This window comes from Bombus fervidus, chromosome 3, assembly GCF_041682495.2.
Source record: "Bombus fervidus isolate BK054 chromosome 3, iyBomFerv1, whole genome shotgun sequence".
NCBI classification, from domain to species: Eukaryota; Metazoa; Arthropoda; class Insecta; order Hymenoptera; family Apidae; genus Bombus; species Bombus fervidus.
Window position 1 is genome coordinate 18,986,007 of NC_091519.1, and position 9,907 is coordinate 18,995,913.

Genomic DNA, 9,907 nt, shown 5'->3' on the forward strand with positions numbered 1-9,907 from the left:
TCGTTGCATCGAAAACCGATGGTTCTGTGCCTGGAGCGAGGAAAAAGATAACGACAGGTGCTACAATCATTTAGGATTCGAACCCGTGAATCCTATTCGAAGTACCTTTTTCCCCGCCAAGTGGATGAGAACAAAGTTCTGCGTAGGTATCTCCGAGAAGCCTGCGCAACGTTATCGCGACTCGCATTAACGCGTTGCCGCGAATTGGCGCTCGCAAGCTGAGTCAATAGACCTCGACTCGAGTAATTCCCTCCCACGAGTCAAAATTTCAGCATCGCGAGTAGCACGTGGTCGCACCGTGGGTGGGCCCCCTCGTTTCAAAATCCTTCGTTGGACCAAGGTCTCGTCGCCATCATGCACGAACGCGTGTTTTCCCTAATTCTATCGCAACGACATTAACGATCGTGATCGATAAATTAATCGCGATCGCGACCCGATCGACGATAATCGAGGATCAGCCGATTCTTGGACGGAGAATCGCGTTGATAAAAGTTAGAACAGAGGGATCGTGAACCGAGCGTCACGTGGCTGAGCCTATCGAGAACTAGCGAAACAAAGCACGTCGAGTACGTTCGAACCGTGACGATTTCAAGGAAGAAGAAGGAATTTTGACACGAAATAGCGACGGACAAATAAAATCGGACCCCCTCTACGAAGTTTCGGTATTCGGTGGAACGAGCGGCGAGGTGCGTCGCAGTAAACGTTCGACGTCGAGTCTCGTTCTATCTTAACGAAGAAAAAATTTCGAGTTACGCAAGTGTTCTCGTCACGGACCACCAATCGCGACGGCTAGTCGTCTCGCAAGCGCTGCCGGATTCGTGGTATCGAACAGATTACACGAAACTAATCGCGTTCGATGCGAGTAGGGGGCAGCTGCTCGAAAGTCGAATATGTCCGTGGGTGCATTCGGACCGGTCGAGACGATCGATTCGAGCCCGTTTCCGTTGATGGGCCGACCTTGAATTTATTCCGATCCTCTAGCGTTCGATCATCGCGCGCAAACAACCTTGCGTGCGACTGAAAAGATCAACGAGCCGTCAATAATCATCGTGGGTTCGATCATGGGTCGAACGATCGCGTATCTCTGGTATTACAGACTTAACCGACTCGGATCGTATCTACGACGATTCTCAACGTTACCGAAAATATCTTAGAAATGTCAATGGAAATATCGATAAACTATAGTGTGTCAAGGTTACGATTACGAGAATCATCTGGCTTTTGCTTTCGAACGAGCAAACAAGAATCGCTTACGAAACTATCTTCGATATTCGAGAGGAAAGCGACGTTTCCGCGGCAGATGCGTGCCAACCGACCCCGAACGTTACGATAAATGGACCATTCTCAAGCGAAATGAAAAATCGAACGTCGCTGTTCGCTCATTCCCCACGGTTCGATCTTTCGCGAACAAAACCAGGGAAACTAGGCGAGATTTGTGACCCTTCAAAACCGGACGAACTTTACACGCTCTATGAGAAAATTTTCAACGCTCTTCATAGCGTTTTCCGAAGGCGATTCTTCGATTAATTTTACCACGTTTCCTTTGTCGCAGATAAAATTTTGGATTTTCGCGTGCAAGTACCTATTTGGCAATTTCGGATCGAACGGTCTGCGGCCTTCACGGAGTAATTTATCGACGCGAGACGATGGACGTTTCTTCGTCAGGATGCTAATCGAACGGCAATCTAATCTGGAATCGCGGGTCAGAATTGGTCTCGTGCGCGTTGGTAAACAAGCACCGGAGTCAAGATCACGATCCACCTGTTGCTATCAGCGGCAGTGGTTCTCAACCGGTTTTTAAGACAAACTTTCGTTGTAACATCTTGTCTTCTTTCTTATCCGTATCGCGACGAAAACATTCTATTTCGATAGATTTACGCGCTAAATAACACGGTAATCCAGATAAGCGTAAAGAAAGAATGGCGATGCATTTTTTATGTCGCGGTGATGTTTGTATTTTTGTAACGTTACGCGTATCGGATTTTTCTGGAAGATCGATCGTGCCTACTCGAGATCGTCGAAGAACCGATGCTCACAACCTTCGTAAGAGGAGAAAAACTATCTACGTGAGAAGTGGCACATCTCGCTGCTTGTTAGATAAGAACACCGCGGGTGGTTCTCCGGTATTGCCCATTGGTAAGATACGAATTTTGACACAGCACAAGCAGGATGTCGGTTCGCGTCGTTATCACGCCGTGATATCACCGATAGATGCGGCACACGAGCGATTCGAAAAAATTACTTCTTTTCCCCCCTTCGGAATCACGTGTTCGCTTCGTTCCACGTATCGTTCACCGTCCAACTTGCGTTACGTCGCAAGAAGCCATATCGTACACATTGTACACACGGATGAAAGAAACTACGCTCGTGGAGAGATTAAGAAACGATCAAGAAGGCATTAGGGGGTTGGACGTAATAAGGGGACAAAGAGTGGTGGCGCGAGCGACATCCTGATGGCGACACGGCAGATGCCAGACGGAAGATAGACGTTAAAAGGAAGAAAAAAAATTAAGGATTTCCCGAGGAGCGCGGGCTGCCATTGTCCGTCGATCTTAACTCGAGGATGATCAACGTCCGGTATATACCTGGTGTCTCGACTTCCATCCGATCGTATCTTATAAATTTTCGGCACGTCGCTTTTCATTTTTCCGTGACAATTCGATCGACGTGTACAGATATACAAGTCGAAGAGTCGTGATGTTCGTTCCACATTGACGTACACGGTGTGTTGGCGCGCGATGTCGGTGGAGTAGCCAATCCGTTTAGAAGGGTTTATCGGTAAATCTAGGATCTCGGATATCTGGATACGCCAAGTTCGACGACTAAATTTATCATCGACGATCACGAGCAACCGTACGCAAAACGTACAGCAGATGGTACACGATGAATCGTATCGTGTGAAACGCGCGAAAACGAAAATTTCTAAGAGGCGACTTTGGCGTGGAATCGCGATACCGGCTCCCGGCCTTAGATACCCCCAGCGGCCCTACGCAAGGATATTAACGAATATGGTACCAACAGCTTTCTCTCGTCCCTTGCATCGGATGGATTGCCACCCCTCGTCTCGCATGACACCCCACGGACCGAACTGCCGGCGTCGGCGCGCTTTGATCTCGAAGAACGCGGCGAACAGGTAGAAGAGACGGAGAAAAGGAAGGGAAAGGATGAAAAGGTTGAAGGAGAAAGACGGACAGCCAAAGACGGAGATTCCAGCGGGACCAATGAGATCCGGACCCGGCTCTAAACTCGAGAAAATATGTTCGGAGTTTTTAGATTGAGATCCGCCGGAGATAGCCCTTTCCCTTGATCCTTCCACCTCTCCTTCCTTCTCCTCCTTCTCATTCTTTTTTCTCTCTACTCTCTGCGTATCTCCTTGTCGCGCAGCTTACGCGTCCATGGAACGCCGAAAGAGGTTTCTCCACCCTCTGCCCCCGCCGTCAGCCTCTCCGATCTTTCATTTAGATTTGATTTCGGTATTCCACCGGCGAAACATCTTCCACAGGCCCGGAGGGAATTTCCGAGATCCCCGACTCGCCAACGAGAGAATCGTTTTCGGTAGCTGGACGCGGTCTTGTCTTTTATTTACTAATGGACATGGGCACCGGATCGGTATCCAAGGTCTGGCACACGAATTATAGCTTTCCCCGAGCAACAAGGGGATTACGGAGGAAACACGATTCATCGGCTAGTTTAAAGATCCATGGTCGTCCGTTGGGAGTTGGGTCGAAGGTAGAAGAGAAGGACGCGGCGGTTCACGGACCTCCAAGCAAGAATTTACACGGCACCCGTGTGTTTGCGGCGTTTTAACTCGCGCACCAAAGCAACGAAACGCATATATAGAACGCGTGGCACTTTGCGTGTGGCTGCCGCTACAGAAATACCCTGTGAACAGAGAGGGTGCAGGGTATCGAAGCTCGCGAGGACGGTAGAGGGTCGCAGTCGGTGGCGCAGCGGGGATTGAAATTCCCGTGGTTCGATCGCGGTACCGCGTCGTCTAACGTAGACGTCCTCGGCGCACATTTTTATTCGATCGCGCTGTTGGGGGTCGGAACGATCGTGGTTCTGCTCTTTTTTTCTCTCGCTGCCTCGCCGGCAACCGATACCGACGCGAGCCTCGAGTGCCGTGAGAGAAGCACGGCCGTCGAGAGAAGACCGTCGTGGCCTCTCGTCTTTCGCGACGGCCAACGCCGATGTATTCCCGATGAAACCCCCGCGGTTACTACCTTCGATGACTCTCCACGCTACTTCGATCCCCGTTCGATCGATCTCATTCCCGGCAAATTTCGCCTACGAGTGTTTCCTAGCCGAACCGTTTCCGTTCCTTTCCCACAACTCTCAACGAAGTGACCAACGTCGGGCTGTCGGCTCACGACCGTCGACGATCAGCTTTGTCTCACGGAACGGAGTTTGGACTAATTCGAGTGCAACCACCGGATCCGTCTACTTATTAAAGCAAACTCGAGGAACCCTAGCCATCGTCGAACGATTTCGTCTGAATGCCGAGCACGGACCCTCCAACGGTCTAACAGCTCGGATCATTCCCTAGCTTTTCTCGAACGCAAGAAGAAGGAAGGCGTTGCCGGGGGAGTCTCAGCCAGGTAGCCGAACCAATTAGAATAATTGTCGTCTCTGGAACGATCGTTCGGTTGAACCCGTCTCGAGGATCGCGTCACTCGCACGGAATCCACGGAATCACGGCCGGGAGAGTCGAACCGCGGTGACCTTGCGGGGTAACACGAGATGGGCGACGAGGACGCCGCTGGGGATGAACGACGTATCCTTTGGTGATTTATCACGTTTCAGGATGGAATATTAATATCGGTATGGCGTGCGCCTCCGGTCCTTTTCCAGGCGTCACGAGCGTCCTCGATCGCGCACACCGAGTCGCATCGAACCACCGTGCACCGTGTACGTGTGCACACGTCTCTGGATCACGATGCACGCACACACCTTCTCCATAGGTATTACGAACGGGACAGAGGATAGCTACCGGTCACAGCAGGAGAGCACGCCGGGGGTCCTCTACCTCTCTGCCGACTCGAACCTTGCTACCGAGAAAGAAGCGAACTTTCGTTTCTTCTCTCTTTTTCTCTCTTCCCTTCCCTCCCCTTTTCCTCCACTTCCCACCCGTTCCCAGCCCTTCGCTCCTCCGCGGCTGTCTCTTCTTCTTATTCTTCTTTCTCCTCTTCGTGGTCCCGCTTCGCGTTCCTCCCGTTCCCTTCCCGGCGACGGCGCTACCGTCTGCTGATTCGTCGAGCCTGTGCGGTCACGTGACCGCTTTATAAGGAACACGGCGCCGTTGATCGCGACACTCGCCCGCTGCGCTTCCTTTCGCAAGCTGCTTCTTCTCCATTCTTTCCTACGTTTCACGTTACACGCACTTTGTTTGCTTTCGATTTTGCAACACCTGTCTTTAGAAGCTCGTTAACATCGATGACTAGGCTACGACCGTAGATTCTTATCCGCGTTATCAACGTTTCCGTTCACGTTGTGTCGACGCTTTTCGGTTCACACCCGACGGACGAGGAGTCGTACAAGCAACAACAACGCGATTGCGTCTATCTTATCGCCCTCTTTAAACGCACCAACGAACGGCTATGTATCGCGCCGCTACTGGGACGATCGCGAGATAACGCTTTATTTTTCCATAAGGATGTTTGTAAGCCGGCTCGAGATGATCGAGCACGCGATAACAGGCTGAACGGGAGCCGGCTGAACCTCGATCGAATTCCAATCTAGAAACGAACGTAAATAAATCGACGTGGAGCTCGATCGGACGCGTTGAACTTTACTTGAAGAAGCGAGTACGACGAGAACATTGGGCGCGTTCGTCTCACCCACCGACTCAACGCGCTCTCCCTTCGAGCTTCTCGAAAATCTCGTTGACCTCTCCACCAGATCTCAGATTATTAGAAGAACGCGAGAAATCGCGAGCCGCGAACAACGCTCTCGACCGTTAGACTTTCTCACGCGCGATACACCGATTCTGCGTTAAATATCGCGCGTGAACCGAATCGCGTTGTCGATCGTCTGCTCTCGACCGTTATCCCGAACCGCGTTTCTCTGGTCGTACGAACACCGATGAAGGTCTCGTCGAAAACGTCGCTGTGTTTCACGCGACGAATACGAAGAGCGATGGGCGCGCGACGCGCGATCTCGTTCGATAAGCCCAATTACGAAGAGGCGAAGAAGATGGATGCGTCGAAGTTACGGGAACGACGCGAACAGCGGCTGGGTTACGAAGTTGCTAGTCCGAGGGCATCGAATTCAAGAACCGACAAGACGAGCAAAGATCGTTTAGATCACGTGAAGAGAGAGAGAGAGAGAGAGAGAGAGAGAGAGAGCGCGAGATAGGTGGTTCCACTCGCCGAGGCAGGAAGAAGATCGAGAAGAAGCCCCCGCGGCGGGAGGTTTTAATCTTCAATTCCGAAAATCAACGTAATGTATTCCTCCCCGAGGGGCTCGGCCTGTTCCCGACTTAGAACAGGAGGGGGAAGTACGAGGGAGACGAGCGCAACCTGTAATTTCAACGCGAGCGGACTAAGTCGTCGGTAATATGGGAACCCAGAGCTGGTATAACGGCTCATTTCCATAATTCGTTCTTTAAGCATCATTTTTAATAGGCCCCTGGCGCCGAGCGAACAGGGCTTTAGCTTCTCCGTCTTTTTCTCTGTCCGTTTCTATCCGTTGTTCGTTCCTCCGAGTCAACGACGGCTTAAGGTCCAGAGACGAGTCACCGGCAGACCCCCGTCGAGACTACACAGTGTCGCTTAAACTTCCGTTGCCCTTTATCCGTGACCCCGATGACATCTTCATCGCGTGTTTCATTCGCTACGATAGCGACTCCACTCCCGCCGCACCTCACTAGGAAGTTGTAAAGCTCCTCCAGCGTCGTAACGATGCGATCGGTTAACGGTTTGCCGCAGCCTCGGCTACGATGTGTCGTTTTCCACTTCGCCGTTTAGCCTTTCGCCGTTTAAATGTTTAAAGTTACGCCGGTACAGAGTTACTCGATGAAAAGATAGAAATTGTCGAGTATCGTTCAACTGGAAACGCGTACGGCTATTTCGGAGTATTTTCTTCGTCGTGAACGTCGTGAACGTCGTTGAACGATCCAGGGGAGACCGTGAGTTTTACCTTGTCCGAGAACCTGACGGGACCCCTTGGATGGTTCACGAGGTCAAAAATAAACAGGCGAAGTTTTACTTTCCTCAAACACGTTTCGTGGGCTCCTCCCCGTGGGCCGTGCCGGTTCCGAACGTCCAAACGTCCTTCGCACGTTTCTCGATTTCTGGAAGGAATGCAAGTACGCGCGCACCGGATAGGAAGGAAAATATTTGCCAACTTTCCCATGTTTACTCGGCTTTTTACCGTACAGAAATTCCTCTTTGTCGTTTCACGAATTTTCTCGCCAACAAACATCCTACCTAAACCTATGGAGATCAGCGGCGAACAAAAATCTGAGTCCCGAGGAGGGAGAATTTATCGGTTCTCGAATACGGTCGATCGGACGTTTCTGAGAATCCCTCGGACCTTCGATCTCTACCATACGCGACGAGGCAGCCAGAGTTCGCGCATCTCCCGAAGGGTCTTTAATCTCGCTGTTCAACCCGCCCCCGAGACCTGACAATTAATCACGAATTTCACACCACGATCGGAGCGTAGGGAAGAAAGGAAGGCAGGGGAAAGGTGGGAGGATTCTTCGAGGCTTCTTTGCCGCGTCCCAACCGGACCTACGCGGTCCCGTGCAATGAATAGAACACACACCGCACCGAGGAGGGGAGCTCGAGCGTGCAACGGAACCGTGGAAGTTTGGTGTCGGTGAGACGAATCGCTAAACTGGGCTGCATTGACAAATGATTCGAACGGTTCGTGGCTACGAAACCGGAGGACCTCCCACATCGAGCCTGCACACGCTTCGTCCCCCGAGCTTTCGTGGTACCTCGTCGTGCCTCCCTTTCCCTCTTTCTCCTCTTTTCTTTCCGCTGCTCAAGGTTGCGGACACGTTCCCGAATGACACGGTCCTCCCGGATTAAAAATAGCATCACGACGACCAACTCGGACTCCGCGTATTCGCTATTTCCTCCGCGTCCCCCAATGGCGGATCGTCGCAATCTCGGTTCATCGAACGTAAACGAGCTTCGACAGATTCGCGAGCCTGTAGGTGCTGTAGGTGAATCTGGTCGAAAGTTCGTAAATTTTGCGAGGCTGGAGGAGATAATACGTGGCTCGTGGTCGTCGTAACCGTTCCTTAGAAATCCGCTCGAACCCACCGGCTCTCGCGAGAATCCCCTAACTAATTGGTTCTTTCTAAACGAAGCTCTTCGATTCGCTAAGATGGTAGGATAAAAAGATCGAACCTTCCGATTAGAGAAGCGATTATCCAACTACCCAACGAGTAGAAAAGAGTAGCACAGAAAGAAACGGTGTGTGATGGCTACGTTGGTCAACGATATGCCACTTCGCTACGACAATCGCACGTTCGTTCGTTCTCCGAAAAGGGTCGCGACCTAGTCGAGATGTAAATGTTTCTATATATCGTAACAAATTGGTCGGTTTAGGGACTTTTTGGATCAATATACAACGTGTACGGGATCAGGGAGGCAGAGAGTGGCACCAAACGCGCTAAGACGAAAAGAGGAAAGGATTGAACGCGGACGTTGCGGAGCTCTATAGGGGGTCTGTGTAGCAAGGGACGAACAGGACTCCTCTTACAAGCTATCCCGGTTGTTATAAGTACGCGCATAGAGAGCTGGCCGAACTGCTCGATGCTTATGGTGGTTCACGTGGGACGAGACGTCGGCGCGACGCAAGACACCGTAGCGTACCACACACAACGCGACACCTCGACTCCGAGTTGACCGAGGACTCCACGAGGACCACACACGAAGGATCGCCCTTCCCCCCTCCCGCTTTTTCTTTCTCCGTCCACACCACCATGGCCTTCCTCCTTCCATCTTCCATGCGAAACCAAAGAAAAAAAGCCGGCAGCCCGAACGGGAGAAGGACGCGCGAGCGAGCGAGCGAGAGACCGACCGTCTGAAAACCGAGAGGAGTCACTTAACCACCTTGCTATTAAACGCGCCCGGGAAGTAGCCATAAAGGCGCGATACGCTCGCGAACCGGCTCGTTACGAAATCGTACTCGTGACATTGACCAGTGGCCGGAAGCGCGATTTTTTGTCGGATCGAGCGCGCACGCTGTTCGCAGAAACGTGCAATCAATTTCTGCTCGCGAGGCAATTTTATTCGTGAGACGCGCAACGATCGGTTAAACGGCCAAATCGAAAAAGAGACGGAGGATTCGCCGATTCCGTTAATTCTCTTAGCAGATGGTACGCGTAACGCTCGGGCCCTTTGCACGCACGTATCTCGGCACTCGACGTCTCGAGACCCCTGGGAGCCAACTTCTGGCTTGAAATTCTTCCTGGTAGGCGAGTGATTCCTTTGGAATCCTAATATCACGATGTTGGCAAAACAGAATCGATGGGTGGTAGAGTCCTAGCGCGACGCGAATACACGAAGAAGATCGAGGGGACACGAAGCAACGAAGAAGAGACTCTACTCCCGAGAAAGATTTATGCGGGTTGAAAAGGTCGTCGGCTAGCAGTGGCTGTCTCGGCAGGGGGTTTCCCGCATTGTTGCTAATTGCGCGTCTTAGCGGTGAAAACATCGTCTTGGTGGTCCATTATAAGACGAGGCTATAGAGAGGTTCGACGAGCGTCAACGCGAAGCGAACCCTTCGCTGTCACCTACGAACCAGCTACCATCCTCGAAGATCAGCCCGTAAACATTTCACAAAGGACCGTCCCTTCTATGACCGGCGTGCAATTCGCTTTTGCCAGCCGAGGAGAAGAAGAAAGGTCTGACGAGCTACGAAAACAAGTCATTGATCGGTTTATGGCGTA